Source organism: Sabethes cyaneus, chromosome 2 (genome assembly GCF_943734655.1).
Source record: "Sabethes cyaneus chromosome 2, idSabCyanKW18_F2, whole genome shotgun sequence".
NCBI classification, from domain to species: domain Eukaryota; kingdom Metazoa; phylum Arthropoda; class Insecta; order Diptera; family Culicidae; genus Sabethes; species Sabethes cyaneus.
The window spans coordinates 23,424,140-23,441,003 of NC_071354.1; the positions used below are offsets into that span (position 1 = coordinate 23,424,140).

At 38.8% G+C, this 16,864-nt stretch overlaps 1 protein-coding gene across 1 annotated transcript in view; it reads right to left on the reverse strand.

Moving 5' to 3' along the window:
* LOC128734896 (protein unzipped) overlaps positions 1-16,864 on the reverse strand; it is a 164,130-nt gene that overhangs the window by 91,259 nt on the left and 56,007 nt on the right. Inside the window, exon 3 of the mRNA XM_053829292.1 lies at positions 11,277-11,310. The gene's annotated coding sequence lies outside the window, so the exon portion shown is untranslated. The remainder of the gene's footprint in view (positions 1-11,276; positions 11,311-16,864) is intronic.

Below are 16,864 nucleotides of genomic sequence, written 5' to 3' on the forward strand. Positions count from 1 at the left end.
GAGGGTACAACAAGTTGGAGACTTTGATTAGCGTGAAGCGTGCGATAAAAGGAAACTGATGTTCTGCCTGGTCGACGGTTTTGATGACTCCGGTTGAACCGGAAGCGAGAGAAAATGGCAATTCAGTGTTTGGCTGCATCACCCGAGGGTGTTGTTTTTTACTCTTATGAGGTGCCTATTAAGGAAATTTTTCTACTGTTTACATTTACTCAATATCCTATCATTTTACTACTTAATGCTTTAGGGGAATCATTTTTATTTTCTATGATAATGTAATGAAGTTAAAAAATTCAATTCAAGTGGACCATTAAAGACTACTCAAATAACTATTTTTACTATGTATGATTTTTATACGTTTCATACGACAGCATCGCGAAAGAGAAATTGCGTAAATCCTTTTGATGGCAAATTATACTGTCATGCTCAAAGTAAATTCAGTTTACACTCTTCTTTTATGGACCACGGCTTGTCATTCAACAATCAAAGTGAAACACACGTAAGTAGAAAGCTAGGTCTGCCTTGCTTCGTACGTAGCAGCAGAGCGGAATGAGAGATGCCTGCCATAAGTTCGGCACCCGGACCCAAAGTGACAAACTCTAAAAGCACATCCGCCGTCCGCCGGCGAGTAGCCCTCGCCGGTTGTCTGTTTGTCTCCTTTTATTGTTTGACTCTTATTGCGGGGCTTGTGAACAGAGCGAATAAAGGAGTTGCTTCTTTTGTGCTGATGCTGACACGAAGAAAAAAACCTATCTACTAGAAACGACGTTTATCGTTTTAGCTGTCCCAGGTCCAAGAAGTGGAATGCTGCGGATGGCCGTATCGTTGCAGCAGAGAGACGTCCAAGGTGATGCTGGCTGGTGTAATTCGTCAAATATTTGCCTATAGGCATCCTTGGATTGTACAGGAAAAAAGTTATTTGCCTTTGGGTTGGCGGTCTGCCAGGAAGTCAGCTATTTGATCAATTTGAATATTATAATTAAGTCATGATTGAAACATGAATGCATTCTACTCCACTAAACATAAAAAAATGGTAAATGATTAAAATACCTATTGGAATGAATTAATTTAGTACCTAGGTATTTTGAAATTGTTAACAAATAGATTGTGTTTTTTATCGACTGGATTTAATTGTAACTGTTAATATTTGACAGGGCAGTCTTCGGAGAAATTTATCAAGACTGGAATTTGATGTTTTCCCGACGTTTCAACACTTGAAAAAGACACCTACAAAGTGTCGAAACGTCGAGAAAACATCAAATTTCAGTCTTGATAAATTTCTCCGAAGACTGCCCTGCCAAATATGAACAGTTATTGTTCACAAAGTGACAAATCAGTTAAAAAGCATATCTTCCGTGCCTAGCTAATAGAAGGCTGTGGCGCTGGTGTAAGGGTGTCGAGAGTTGTTGGGTCGAGGTCCATCTCGCCAATATATCCATAGAACCCAATATATTTTTGGTTCATGTATCGACATTTTCAAGTTCATCAAATTAATCATTTTTTACATCATATGTACATTTACATCCTTCCCAAAATAAAGTCATTTAGTAAAGCCGCTTTCTGTTTTTCTAAATTGAGTCAATTGGGCCTCTTGCAAGCTAACGGCGGATAGTTGATACAAAACGTACCTAACGCCCATTATGCTATCGTCCGTATGTTTAATGGGGTATATCTAGTTTTCCCCTGGGTGCGCGACGTTAGGCATACGGCCTTTAGCCATACGGATATTGGATGGACGATATATAATATAATGGACGTTAGGCCTAATGGATGATCGAGCCAATCATCGCTCCCTCACAATACAATGAAAACCGGGGCCACTGATTTAACATAAATTCATTTTGCATAGAACAGTTTGGCATAACGTCGTTTTCCATTAAAACAGAGATCACACCTGTCTAGCTTTACTCGCTTTTCTAGTTTTACCGACTCTTGTTAGTTTTCCCTAGCCCTTGCATCGACTCATCGGCTGGTACCAAATGCCAAATAGCCGAAATCGAATTACCGAATTTCAACTGTCACTCTAAACCGCAATTGTACTTGGCCGAATAACGAAAGGCCAAACCTCTATTTAGCCGAAAAATATTTTCTCGAATCCATTTAAGTTTCGGCCATTCGTAGGTAATCGTACTCACCCAATATGCAATGCTATTTTAAACTCAGTCGGTTGGACCTTTTGCAAATTAACGGCAGATTGCCTAACATTCAACACATTATGCCTTACGCACATAATGCTTATCGACCATTATGCTTATCGTCCATTATGTTTAATGTATGCCTAGCGTTCGTATGCCTAATGGAGTCACCCTTTTCCAATCTACTCTATAAGAGCGGTGTCTTTTGCTTAACGTTAGGCACATATTTGGGCGTTTTTGGTCCCGATTATCTCTGTTATGAGGAATCTATTAAGATTGTTACATCGACAAGTTTATGCAATTGTACAAAACTTTTTTCGGGTTATCCAACTGGTCGCTTAATAGCGCATAAAGCTCTGCGCTGGGCCCTTTTGTGAAGTCAACAAAGTGTCAGGGAGACCACAAACATCAGTTCTACCTGACGAGACAGGCAATGTCGCACACTAAAACACAGGTAGAGCCCCAAGCATAGCCGTCACGCCTATACCCGCAGGCGGAGGCGTTCTGGCCCTGCGCGGACTCCACGAACTGTCTCTAAGATCTCTCTACCAAAGGCCGAAATGTCATACTTTAAATGTAATGATGATGATGATGATGATGATGACGATGAGAAGAAAAATGATAGATCGAATTTGTAAATGTACTTTGGACTTTTTGTAGTACTTGAGTTGTAAAATGTAGTATAGTGAAGAAGTGGAGGATTCGTCAGCCCCGCCTGTCACCGGTCCTCATCCGCGCGCCCGCTATCAATTTTTCAACACAAACAACCACAAATTAACTTATAGGAAAGACAAATTTCGGAGCATTAATGGTTATCAACTTATCAAGGCAAATTTAATATTTCATCCCCCCAGCATACAAGATACAAAGTAAATTGAGCGCAGCACAACCTGGACGTTCGCGGTAGTCGACAGAAGCTTTAAAATATTGGGACGCACCCGCCTTCCAACCCTCGAGACCAAAGAGCTAGTGCAGTAAAGCTGTGGACTTAAACGTCTGTCCAAGACCCGACCCCTCCCCATCGACAGACCCCGCGGCCGGCCATCAGAACACAGAACAGCAACGGGGCCAGTGCAAAAATCCTACTGATTCTATCTAGCAGCACCGCCTAGCCGATACTTGAACACACGACACGAATTGACGTAATTTTCCCAGTGGCGACTCGTCCGCATGTTCAACCTGTTCATAGGACAGGCAAACAAAATTCAGCTCGACAAAATTTCGTTTGCACCGACGCATATGCGAATATGCGAATTTAGTTTAGTTACGAAGCTGATGAGCAAACCGTTCAACACGACATTTGAACGTTGCTTTATTAGAGATCTCAATGCACAAGCATACCAACGCATTATTCCTGGTATTGATTCTTGATACTGAATTAGTACCAGGAACAATGTGTTGGTACGAAGGAGGTAAAAAGAGAATGTGACACAGCTTTTACTCGAAAGCGCGGGCGCTTTATTGTCTCGTTCATCTTCAGCATTGAACAACTTACTACCACATATCCCTATGGCCTGCGCTTTGATTCCATATTTTATTTAGTTAGGAAGTTAATGAGCAATGTTCAACAAGACGTTTGAACGTTGCTTTAGAGATTAGCACCAGGAACAATGTGTTGGTACGAAGGGGATTTGAAAAGAGCGCGGTTAGCAATTCGGCATGCATTTTTCGCAAAATTTTCTCATTAACTCGTTCATCTTTAGCATTGAACAACTTACGCATATTGCTTGTTGCTTGTGGTGCGTGTGATGTGGGCTTGTGCGCGCATCGCAGTAAAGTGGTAATTCTTGAATTTGGTTCAATAGGTAAATTGAACGAAAAGTTTTCGGTTTGTAATTAAAATTCAGAGACGAGTTTGCTGGTAAAGTAAACCGTCGAATTCAGTTGCTATTTAAATAAATAGGGATATTCACGTAGCGCTTGCTATGTTGCGAATACGGAGTATTGCGTATTTATACTGCCGCTACTCGCATAACAGTTCCATCTCCATAGAAACTGGAACTGCAATGCGAATTGCGGCAGTATATACACGAAATACACCGTTTACGCAACATGGCAAGCGCTAGGGTGAAACCCCCTAGTGTTTGTTTTATGATTAAAATATAGAAATGCGAGAATAAAAAAAAGCTACGTATTAATGTGTATTTTTCGCTGGTTGAACAGGTAAGCTAAAGCCCCACGAGTCGCCACTGAATTTTCCCATCTGATACCTAAGCAATTGTATAAATTGCTTAAATGTAAAAGCAAAGCAAAAGCAAAGCAAAGCCTAGGTGCTACATTCCGTTATACAAACTTGACCTTTTGTTTTTATACGACAGACTTCGCAGCCAGCTGTTAGAGTACAGGACAATTGCAGCGCCAGTTGCTGCGATCTTATTGATTCTAACAGCATCTCCCAGCCGAGATTTTAACATACGACGACTGGCTTATTAGGCCAGCATCATACCTCGAGACCGACTGTCTAAATGTATAATTTGTACGAAAACGAAGTTTGATAACGATGTTGATGAAGATAGTAAAAAGCATAGGGCCTAATATGGAACCTTGGGGCAGTTCAAAGCTTACGTAATGGTTTCCAACGACTACGTGTTCTCTATCGTTCATATATGTTTCAACTAATACCAGAACAAGATTGCTTATTCTATGTTAGATTTTACGCTAGCCTCAAAAACTATTACACCGATTCTGACAAGATTGGGCACACTGTTGTAACGAAGGAAATGTCAGACGTACCATCTTTTCTAAGTGAGCATCAAGTGTTTTTGCTTCATTTAGTTAAAAGTTTATTTTCCTTGTTGGGGACCTTGGAAAAAGTTAAAAATTGTAACAAAAAAATCAAAAATGATTATTTTAGATAATCCGTTCTTGAGTTAAGATGACTATCGCGAATTATCTTTCATGGAAGGTGTCTTTAAACAGTGATTCGTCAACAGCACAATTTTTTTCCTACCAGTGTGTAACACTGCAATGCTCTATGTAAGAAAGGAAAAGGCAACCAATATAATAATTACCTAGAAATTCTACGATCTTTTAAAGAATAATCGTTAAAGGAATGAATTTTATTTGTACAAATATTTATATTTTTGTTTTTTTAAGTCAAGCCAACCTTGAATGCCTTGTTTACGCTTAGGCGACAAGGTACAACACACCCACACCATCGATTTTTATTGAGAGATTTGATTACTGCTACTCATAGCGGCAAGCCGGTTTGCATGATGATCTTGAGATGATCGCAACGATTAATCTCAGGTCTGAAGGAAAAATCCTAATCGAGACAGTATATTCCACCGGTAACCAGTTACTACTGTTTCGGAATATTTATTCAAATTGCGTTTCCCTCAGCGTCACAGCATGGATCATAGATTGAATTGAGGCGTATATTATAAGGGCATTTCATTTTTCTCAATCAGCATACAATTTACGATTACTTATTTGTTATACAAAATGTAAAGCTCTCGTAAATACCGGTTCTAAAGCAAGTTTTTCTCGAGTAATGTTTATTGTAAACATTAGATATTATTATATCTGTACCGCTGAAGGAAAGGGAAATATGGTTCATTATAAATATAAGATTAGCATAAACAAGCACAATAAAGTGCAGAAAATACACACGTACATTTCACTGAACTGAAGGATAAACTATCCCGCAAGTGCATCGACACTGTGAGCAATCCGGTTGCAAGTACAAACCACACCGGGGGCAGAAAGCGTGCAAGCACACATAGGCTGGGGAGGACACAACCAGCTCTGTGCGACGCTGTGTGGACAAACAATTGACTCTAATTTAGGTTGAATTTATTTGTCATCAAAGTCGAAAGTGTTAAACCGTATGTATGCATACATACCTACACGCATGCCATCGGTTTTGTCCGTATTGCTAAGTACAAACGTACACACAGATAACCGCAAAGCATCACTATAAATCCTCCACCTTCTTCCGAAGCCACTCCCGGCGGTGGCGGCGGCTGGGGCTAGGGCCAGGTCACCACCACCCCCGCAAATGGCGATGACTGCACTGTAATGTCCCAACCAAACGACCAACAATGTGCGAGGGAGGACGGATTCAATCACTATAACTGGCAGTCGCTTGACTGGACATGGCAACATATTGTGAGATGCAAACTTCATCGGACGTCTTACGGAAAATCTCTGAATGGCTGCTGCAGTATCGGCTAGGGTGGATTGTTTTTCGAGTCGATAAATTCTAATGCAAAGTAGAAGGTCTTCACTCAAATGACTTTCGAATCACGCAAGCAGCAGTAACATGATGGATATTTAATTCAATTTTCCAGCGCAAATATTGAGACATATCATTTAATATGGTTCCATGCAGCGGGGCCAACCCAAGGCAATGCTGGTCATAGAGAAACTACCGTACCGCAAGCCAACATTAGCTATGAGCAAATTCTTGTTTGACTTTCTACAGTAAACCCATATACCTAGAGAGAAGAGGTGTATGCCATGTAATGATGACGATGAAGGAAAGAAATTGTTCCATTTGAGAAGTAAGTACGGTTCCGAAACGGACTGGAACGAGTCTGTGTGCTTTAGAATTTGTGGAACGATGGTAAACAACACGCTGACCATAACTCACATAAAGTGTATGATTTATGCTTCGCTTCCCGAGAACGAAACTAGCCCCGGGCCGAAGAATTCAGCACCAGAGTGTTTATATGTAAATATTGTGCTGCAAATAGAGTAGAGTGTTGCATAAGTCACTTCGTAGACGTTCTGGCCTGGTTTTGTGTCATGCTAGTGCCCTGGAGATTGTCCAATCAGACCGTACTATGGATGATTTAATTGCCTGAACATAAATTTCTAATTGAGTTTCTTGTTCGATTTTATCCTGCAGACCATATTTGAACCGTCTGTCGATATTAAATGATATCGAATTACTAATGACCATCCCGTTTCGTCACCTCCAATGCGATGGTCTCGGCCTCCGCCTGGGGTGACCTCTTTTGCAGTCCTTTTGTGCTTAAATACAGTCTCATTCGAAACATCGGAAAATGTCGTCTCGATGCTGACGTCCTTGGACTGCTTGGCATGCTGCTTCCGATGCTGTGTGATGCTAACAAAGAGTAAAGAATGCCCAAGGACTCGCAGACTCCGCAGAACGATGTGGAAAGCTATTCGAACACTGCTGATTCCGAGATGCAGATAGATCACGGAAACTGGAACGAACGATTGGATTGCGCATCGGCACCGGGGCAAGCATGGGGAAGCACGAAAGCATGAACCAGGTCGGCCTGGATACATGGCTGGCTGTGTGTCATTCCGACCGAGCTTTCGTGTAATTGTTGCTGCCCCGATGAGTGCGCTGTGCTTGTTGCAATAAGCGAGCAAACTGGTGCCAACCGTATTCGGGGCCTTGTCGGGTGGTGCCGTACTGCCTGCCTGCCTGCCCCGGTCTAGGCTTGTGAAAGTCAAATTAATCGATTTGCTTGTCGTGGAAATTGCTTTCGACAGTTTGCTTCCTGATTGTAGAATACAAGTTGGTTTACGTAAATTGACTAGAAAGTAGATTGTTGACAATAATTGGCTTTATGCAATGTAATGCAAATCGTTGTCTTAAATAAGGCTCTTACTTTATGATATGAGGCAGTATGTTCGTAATAAAAAAAATTGTTTTGGCATTTTTTTTCATCGAAATATTTTACTCAAGATTCGCAATAAGCGTGCAATGTGAGTTCGAAAACAGACACTGAGGAAGCCTGCAAGTCGTAGGCGAAATACGTATCTGTCATTGAATAAAATACACATAGTAGAATTAAATTGGATAAGTTTTCTTATTTTTTATTTTTAGGTTAACAAACATGGGGTTAAGTTTATACATTCTCTTTTAGATTTGGACCACTCACACTTATAACTTATAACGGTCTAAATGATAATTACAGCCCCTTTTGCATATTTGTACCTCCCCCTTCCTTTTTTAGCGACCACCCCGGTTTTGTCAACCCCCTGTGCCGATTTACTTATGTCAAGAAACATTTACGCCAAGTTTGATGAAGAACAATCAAGGCGTTCCGGAGTTATGGCGCAACTCGTTTACTTCTCTATACTTAAATATGTTAAAACCCCACATATTCAAAGTTGATTTAGGCCATTACAAATATTCTATAAAGTTTTTGTCCTTCCGGTGTTGGGCCACTGAAGGGGGGGGGGCGAAAAAAATACAAAAAGATTTTTTTAATCGAGCAAAAAAAATGGTTTTAGGCATTTTTACTTGAGGTTTAAACATGAAAACCAAATCTATTCTTGCTTTTAATGTATACGTTATTGTTTTCCATGCAAAAATGTACGAAAAAAGACAAAAACGAAAGAAAAAATTTTCGACCGATTTTCGGAAATTCCGCTGTTCGAATTTCCATTTCTGTTTCGTGCTAGAAGCATAAACTCAACTCGCACACTCATTTTTCGAGTTTTCCAGGCTGTAGAACCCACAGAGAATTGATTTTATGAAGAAAAATTAACTTTTATCCTATAAATTATTTTTTTGCCCCCCGATTTTTCAAACCAGTTTTCAAGGGGGGGGGGGGAGGGGGGGGGGGGTGTGACAAAAACTTTTGAAATTATTTACAATGGCCTTATTTGAGATAGACAAAAATCCCCTCTCCAATTTTTTGATATTATGCACAAAAAATCACGATCTTTCAAACGCAATCAACCGATTTAAATTCTGCTTGCGTCTTTCTAAGATATTAACATTTGAAAGCGGCCTATTTTTATCACAAAATTTAATATAAGTGTAGAGGTAAAGTAGATAGCCAGTTAATTTTTTCGCCAAAAGTTGTGTCTGATTGAGCCTCAAAAGTCATCTGAAGACGTGTTTTGCGAGAAATGCAAAATAAAAAAATCATGGAGAAAAATAGCAAAATAGCAGGGTCACCCTAACTTGACTCAGGAAAACCGCCCTAATATGGAAACGGTTCGACATAGAGGGATTTCGTCTTCTGAAATATTACTCAAAATACTCCAACCTATAAAATTGCCGAAGTGAATATCGCTCTATCTGGTTTCGTTTTGAAGATAATTTCTGGATCTTGGTTAATTTAAGTGTCACCCTAAAATAGCTTATGCCAAAAAAAGCGTCATCCTAAATCAAGATTTTGTTGCTAACACGTAAATAGTCTAAAATCAACGACTACTGAGTAAACAATTTTTTCCACCTAATTTGGCTTTCTGGACCGTAGTGCATTGGATTCAGACGTGCAAGCTATCTGAAGGCTTACCCACCAAGTGCGTATCAGGCTAGGGAAGTGAAGGCGGAAAATCGGAAGTGTAGGTCGCCTCTAAGGTCAAGGGTAAGTCTTGCATGCTCAATCTAGATAAGTTAAACCTTAACTTACAGCAGTGCCTTGAAAGTAGCAAGTGCCTGTGCAGTTTCGTCGTCCCGTTAGTAGTTAGTAGTCAGCTTGGGTAAAGAGGAATGTTATACAAACTTAACAAGCGTTGCTTCAATGACCCTCCCGTACCTAATTTTTCATCTCCCCCTGAGATACTATCAACTTTAGTTTCATTATTTTTTTCTACCGTTCCCTCCGTCAATTGTAAAAACTAGCGTTATTAAAAAAGATAATTAAAATTTCAATCTTTCAAACTGACGCGCTAATTTCGATGATTTCAATGTAAAGCAATTTGCCATTTTTAGGACGTTAAAATAGTACGTGTTCAGATATAATCTAACAAATTTACTTCCAAGAAATATCAAGTATCATTAAAACAGCTTCAAACTCAACTCAAACAGCATAATTTAGGCAATATTCTACTGCTGAAAACGTGGTCTTCTGGCAAGCAAATAATAACACAATTTGGACAACACTAGCATCACTTCAGTTATGTCAGCTCTGAAATTACTTCGAAAATAGAAGTTCTGCTAGTTTCTTTAATCCATTCTCAATTTAGGTAAATACAGAAACGTTTGTCTAGTGTTCCGCTGGCGTATTCAAGTGGTCAACATTTATCTTCCGAATCAATCATGAAAAACAAAACAGTCGTTTGACCGGTCTTCGCACTTGTACGCTCGAATAAAGAAAAAAAAAACCAGTAAATCCAACACACGGGGGAACACGAAATCTGCGCCTAATCTGTTTGTTTTCTATGTCAATCAATTTAATTCAGCTCTTTCCTTTTCTTCTCTACACTACGGCCTACGGCATAGTTGAAGTAGGACCATAAAATAAATCTACTCTTTAAAGTGACGTCTTTTTATGTTCTCCCCATAAAGATCTCGTCACACATGGTAGCTTCTAGTGCTGACGGTTCTACTGCATAAAATAAATTCCAAAATCAACTGCGTTTTCTACGTTAAAACAGGTCTCTTTAACGAGCAGTTGATTACCGGAATTAAAACATTTCTCTTGTTTATTTACCGCTCAATTCATCACGCCGACGAGGGCGTGATCCTTATCGCCTTGGGGGTTATGAATTTGGGGATCCGCAAACATGCTGCTATCGTCGTCACCAAACCACCGACGACACGACTCGGTGGCTTTAAGATAGTAATACGCTCCGTCGTTTGAACGATGTGGTTTTAATTTAAACCCACCCAAACCTGTCGTCGGCCAACCCGCGCCGCTCGACCGGCAGGTTCAAATATTTTTCGGGTTGTTGAAAAGGGTTGACAGACTCAATTGCTATATCACGAACGGATAAACAGACTTAGACTGATGCGGGGTTTTTCATTTCATAAGGATTATTTTTTGTCACAAAAATATGAATACTGAAGTTAAAAATGAGACAAGTTCGATTATTTCCATAATTTTTAACTTCTTATAAAATTACCAATAATTTTCATCTTTGGTTAAATTCCCCTTCGAAAGACAAATGAAATAATTAGACATTCTTTATGTGTGCTTTTTCAGCCAAACACAAATCGGGTGGCCCTGGCTTGACAAATTAGGCATGGACCTACCGGTCAAGTGTAGTGGCTGGGTGCTGCTGCTGATGATGGACAAACAAATGAATATGCCTTTCGTTCCTAAACGGTGCCCATGATGATGATGATGATGATGGTGGGAATAGCTCAAAATCGGATGCCCATGAATACAAATTTAGACATAAGCTCGCTCGAAGTAACACCGCGGGTATCGTTTGGAAAATGTTGCCTCCCAACTCCCAATAAAAAGCTAATCGATTACCTACCTGATCACTCGGAACGCACACGGTGCGATACAATCTGCAATAAACAGAAAATAATATAAATTAGAATAATAATAATAATGTTTATTCGATAGCAGTCACTTTTATACAACACAATCATTTGAAAGCATTCATTGGTTAGGTTATCGTAAATCTTCCCTGTTAAAGCCCAAAATCCGATTTAAATCTCCCCGTGGGCTCGATCAACGTTCATAAATGTTTCATTTAATCACGATTCAATGGGACCGAAAATCGAAACCTTCGTTCCTGCCCCTTTCGGCTCTTCCAAAAATGACAGACCCAGCGGAAAGTCAGTTCGGTTAGTTAGTTGGGTGGTGTGCCGTGCGTGTGAAGGTTAGAAATTTTTAATGACTCTCATGTTTCATCCGGGTTCGTTTCCCGCCTATTTCCCGCTCTCGCCTGTAAGGATAGACCGATGGGATGAAAAATTGGACAGTAGACCAATTTGAACTGAAATTAAAACATCCAATTGATGTAACGGCTTGGGTGTTTGGGATTAATTGCGAAGCCTAGACATCGAAAATCGCAGAACAAAATCAATAATTCATAACAACCAGAAGCGACGTGGGAATGTGATTGATTCCCGCTACCGGGGTTATTTACTTTACAATTCTTTAGGCGGACATCGAAAGTTTCAAACTTTACAAACGTATAATTGAAAAATCAAACAATTCGTCCCGCACGGAAACCATCCCGATATTGTTTTCGCTGACAGGGTAAATATGGAACTAAATGTGGTAAAAGCATCGATACGCATCAGCTGTCAGCTGGCTGGGAATGGAACTTTAATGTTCTGGGCGGTGACGAAGCGTAACTTTACGATTGCTTCCGCAAATGGTAGGCACATCATTTCCGCACCTTTTTTTTGGTAATTTAAAAAAACCTCAACGACGTCTCGTGAGACAATATTCGGCCCCCGTCGACGGGGCGGTGACTTCTGTATGGTAATTGTGAACTATTAGGCTGTCAAAGTGTTGCAAACTGATACCCACCAACGGTTAACAACAAACTGCCGAAACTGTTATCTATAAAGGCTATAAGCATAGCCATGGTTGCAATAATTAAATTACTTTCGTACGTACTAATTGCTGCGCCTATCCGAAGCGGTAATTTAATTTCGATAGGCAGCGAAACGACCACCGCTATGAATAATTAGCATAAACATTAGCGAATGCTGGCCCATATTAGTCGAATCAACTGTTTGCAAATTGAAAGTTTTATATCAGGGTGGTACTTAGAATTTAAATACCATGAACGAAAGAATACGGTATACTTTTATTTATATGCCAGGAAGGAATTTTATTTAAATAGAAAAGCTTTTCCTTTATTCGGAGTTGAGATTGTTCATATTAAGATTATTTGGCTCAGAAATTGTTTAGAAATGATTATGGAAATAAAAAATTATGTTAATAAATAAACAAATAAATAAAATGAGAGGGCTAATCAAATGCGATCCTGTAACTTGGAGATGAAATACGTAACTGCCAGATTAATATATAAAATGGAGAATTAAAGGTAAAAATTTTACAGCAGTAATTCAAAATCTATCCATATTATTTTTTATGTCGTCATATTTCCCCTAATAAAAGTGTTTCAGTATCGAATACTGTGATCTTGCGTTCAAAATCTGGCAGCTCGACTATAACTGCACAATTGGTGACAAGTTAGCCGATACAGTGAGAAAATGTGCTCGTATATAGATGGAATAAATTCTTAAAACCGAAAAATCGCGGCAGCCCTATTTAGAAAGGTGGCCCGCTTATAATGGCATTTCCATTTTTTTTAAATATCCATTTTTTGTACGTAGTTCCCTCGGCTAAGACCAGAATCGATCCATCTTGCCGAAATATCCATTTTTACAGCCGCAATATCATAAAATAATGAAATAATCTGGTATCGATCTTATAATTCTAGTGTAGTTCGGCGTACCCCAAGGAAGTTGGGGTACAAGTTATTTACTTGTACTTTATTTCTTGGTTACTCCTGGACATATTTCTCTTCGTGGTCAATTAGTTCTCTAATAGTAAAGAAATAGTTAGCTTTTAAAAGCAAACAACGAGAACGGATAATACTCTATCGTTATAAATTTGGGCCCAATTGTTGGATTGATTCTTCGATGAGACAAGACGTGCAGTGTGAAAAACGGAAAATTAGGTAAATCATTTTTACATTTATTAAATAAAATAAATATAAAAAATACTACTTTATTTCTGGAGTAACATCAGATATTTGATAAAATTGACCAGGCACGTACGTTTTTTGTTGTCGGAAGGTTAGGACCACTGCGACCATTCTTTGATCTATTGGGTATTCAATGAATCTTACATTAACAGATTATTTTACCTCATTACCTGTCCTAATAGAACCTGTAGAGTTAGAAAGTCGAAGGAAAAGTTTCGTTTTAAACATTAAAATTGGCAAATAAAGTCGGTAAATAGGATTTATCTTTTCATCCAAAATATTGTAAACTTTTTTTGTATTATGTTCAATTTACTGTTACATATTTTTTGTTTAGAGTGTATTCAAATGTCAACAGAACTTGCATGTTTGTTTTGAATTTTCATTCGGATAAGAGTCGTGGCTTAAGTTTGTTTTTGAATTTTTTTCGATCCTGCGATCTTTTAAGGAAGCTGATACCTCTCGGAATAAACGAAAGATCCATCTTTCGTACCTTCAGGCGATACAAGGAAACCGGTTCTTGAAAAATGCCCCTCAAACGTTGCCGTAAACACACTGCAAGGACACCGAAAGCCATCAAACGAGTAAGAGAACTAATTCGGAAACCAGATCAATCTGGGCGTAACATGGCCAAGGAACTGAGAATTTCACAGTCAACCATGAAGAATATTTTGAAAGATGATCTTCGACTGATTCCATACAAAACACAAAGAGGCACGGTTTAACTGAAAAGCAGAAGGTTGCAAGCGGCATGGTATTTGTGAAATTTTGTTTTCGAACAAAAAAATGTTCCTGCTACAGGATCACCACAACCAACAAAATATTCCTCGGGATAAACTGGTTGCTCAAAGATTTCAGAATGTTTCCTGGGTAATGGTATGGCGAAGTTTCTCCAAATCCTTGAAGGTTCCATTACTGTTCATTGAACCTGGTGTAAAAATCAATACTTCCCATAATAAAAAAAACGCTACAAGAATGCACCATACTGCTTCCAACAAGATTCTGCACCGTCTCACCAGGCGAAAGCTACACAGGCTTGGTGTGAGAACAATTTTCCGGATTTTATTTCTTCGAAAGAGTGGTCTGCCTCTTAGCCTGTTTTGAATTCTCTCGACTTCTATGCATGGGGTTACATCTAGGCAAACTAGGGAGCACTAAAAGATTGATTGGATACTTCCAAGCAACGCTTGGAGAAGATTTGGAATGAAATGCTTCAGGTAGGGCCGGCGCCAGCCAGATTGTCGCTCCACGCAAATACTCAAAATGGCGCTCACAGAATTTAGTCATAAAAATAAAGGAGATTTGTTCGGATAGATATCGCATTTATTACGACGTTGAAGCACCCACTTAGCTTCGAGATACGACGCTGGTCTAACAAGTCAGTCGTCGTATGTTCGAATTTCGACTGGAGAGGCTGTCAGAGTCAATAGGTTCGTAGCACTAGCCTCGCAATTCTCCTGTACTCTAACAGCTGGCTGTTTGTTGGCTAAGTTTGTTGTATAAAAATCAGAAGTACATCGAACGATTTAAAAAAATGTTTCAATCAAATTGATGACAGTAACTAAAATCTAAAAAGACCTTCTACTTTAAATTACAGAGTTGAATCGGTTCGTCATCTGCTTTATATAAAAAAGATTCTTCTTGTGGCGGGAGCAGATTCAATCCTCGGAAATTAACGACGCATCAAAGTCACGGTCAACCGCCATTTCTCTTGCATAACCCATTATCAGAATGATAAACCTTCAAAAACAAAAAAGTTCAGCATTTGATCGAAAGATGAATCTGGAATCGAAAATTTTTCCCGAGAAATTTTTAAATAATTTAATAGCGTCAATAGGTACGACTTTTCTACCACGTTTATCTGAGTATCCTAATTGTTAAGCTTCGTTGCAAATAAGGCTGTAATTTTATATCACTGCAACACGAATTTTTTTCGTGAAGTACAAACGGAAAGCGGAGAATGCTGTAGGTGTATGAACCATGAATTGCAGGCGCTACTTGGAGAGATTCCTATAGTAAATTTGGTAAAAGTAGGGATAATACGGTGGGCCGGTCATGTTGCAAGAAAGTCGGACGACTGTGCAGTGAAATCTGTTCTCTTCAAGCCCTCCATCGGCATTAGAAATAGAGGCCATAATGTTAAATGGCACGACTAGGTTGAGGCCGATTTGCTTGTTACTCGAGACGCTCAACGAATTGGCGACAAATAGCCCAAGACCAAATACCGTGAACGCAGGTAATTCCGATCAGTTCCTAATTCCGATCACTCAACTAAAGTAGCCGATTTTAAAAAGATTGAATTAAAATTTATAGCTCATTGGCAACCCGAGCAGGAGCGAATAGCAAAATAATATCAAAATGTGTTATTGGAAATCGAATAACTCATATCAAAATTTGGTCTGGTTTTGGCTGACATAGTTGGTAAAATAACAAAAAATAATATCAAAATTTTACTCCTTTAAGGCTAAAAGAATAACTACTTGTGTTATTTGAATAACAAAGCAATAACATGACCGTACACTCAAGTCTTTTTTTACACGGTTTGTTTTTTTCGATTACTCAAGAACGGTGCAACTTAGGGACCATTTACAAAATACGTGACGAATGTCGGGCCACTCCCAAATGTATTGATAAATAAATGAATGGTCCTTAAGTTGCCCCGTTCTTATTATTCGAAAAAACAAACCGTGTAAAAAAAGTACTTGAGTGTATTCAGAGTTTAGAATAACATATTTTAGTATTAAGGTATTGAATAACAAATGCAGTAGTATATGATATTTTAAAAAATCCTTTTATAAAATATTAATAATCTAAAATTTATTTAATCAATAAAACAAATTGTATGAAATATATCGAATGTCATTTTAGGACCAAAATAAGATATGATAACAAAATCAGTTATTATACTCATCTTACAACCACTGTTTTAAATATCTACTTAATAACAAAATGTGTTATCAATGTGTCTCCATATCTATTCAATAACAAAATATACCATTATAACACAGTTTAATATTGTTTTTGTATTATTTTGCTCTTCGCTCCTGCTCGGGAAGCTTTGATCATAAGGATTCCCATAAACTATGGTTTTTGATTCCATTTTCTACTTTAGTTAAGTGATCGGAATTAGGAGGAGATCGGAATTACTCGCGTTCACGGTACAACAGAGAGTAAATCTACAGTCAAAATAATTTTCACGTCGAAATTACGGGAAAAGTTATGTGAATATTTTCCATCCAACTTTTCCCCTACTATTTACGTAAATTCCACGTAGTTTGCATTTGTATGCGTGCATTTACTTGCAAATCAGACAGATATTATTGTATTTATCAACCACTTATTTATTTATTGCTCCAGTTTATGTTAATGCAGCCGAAATGGCGCCCCCTCAA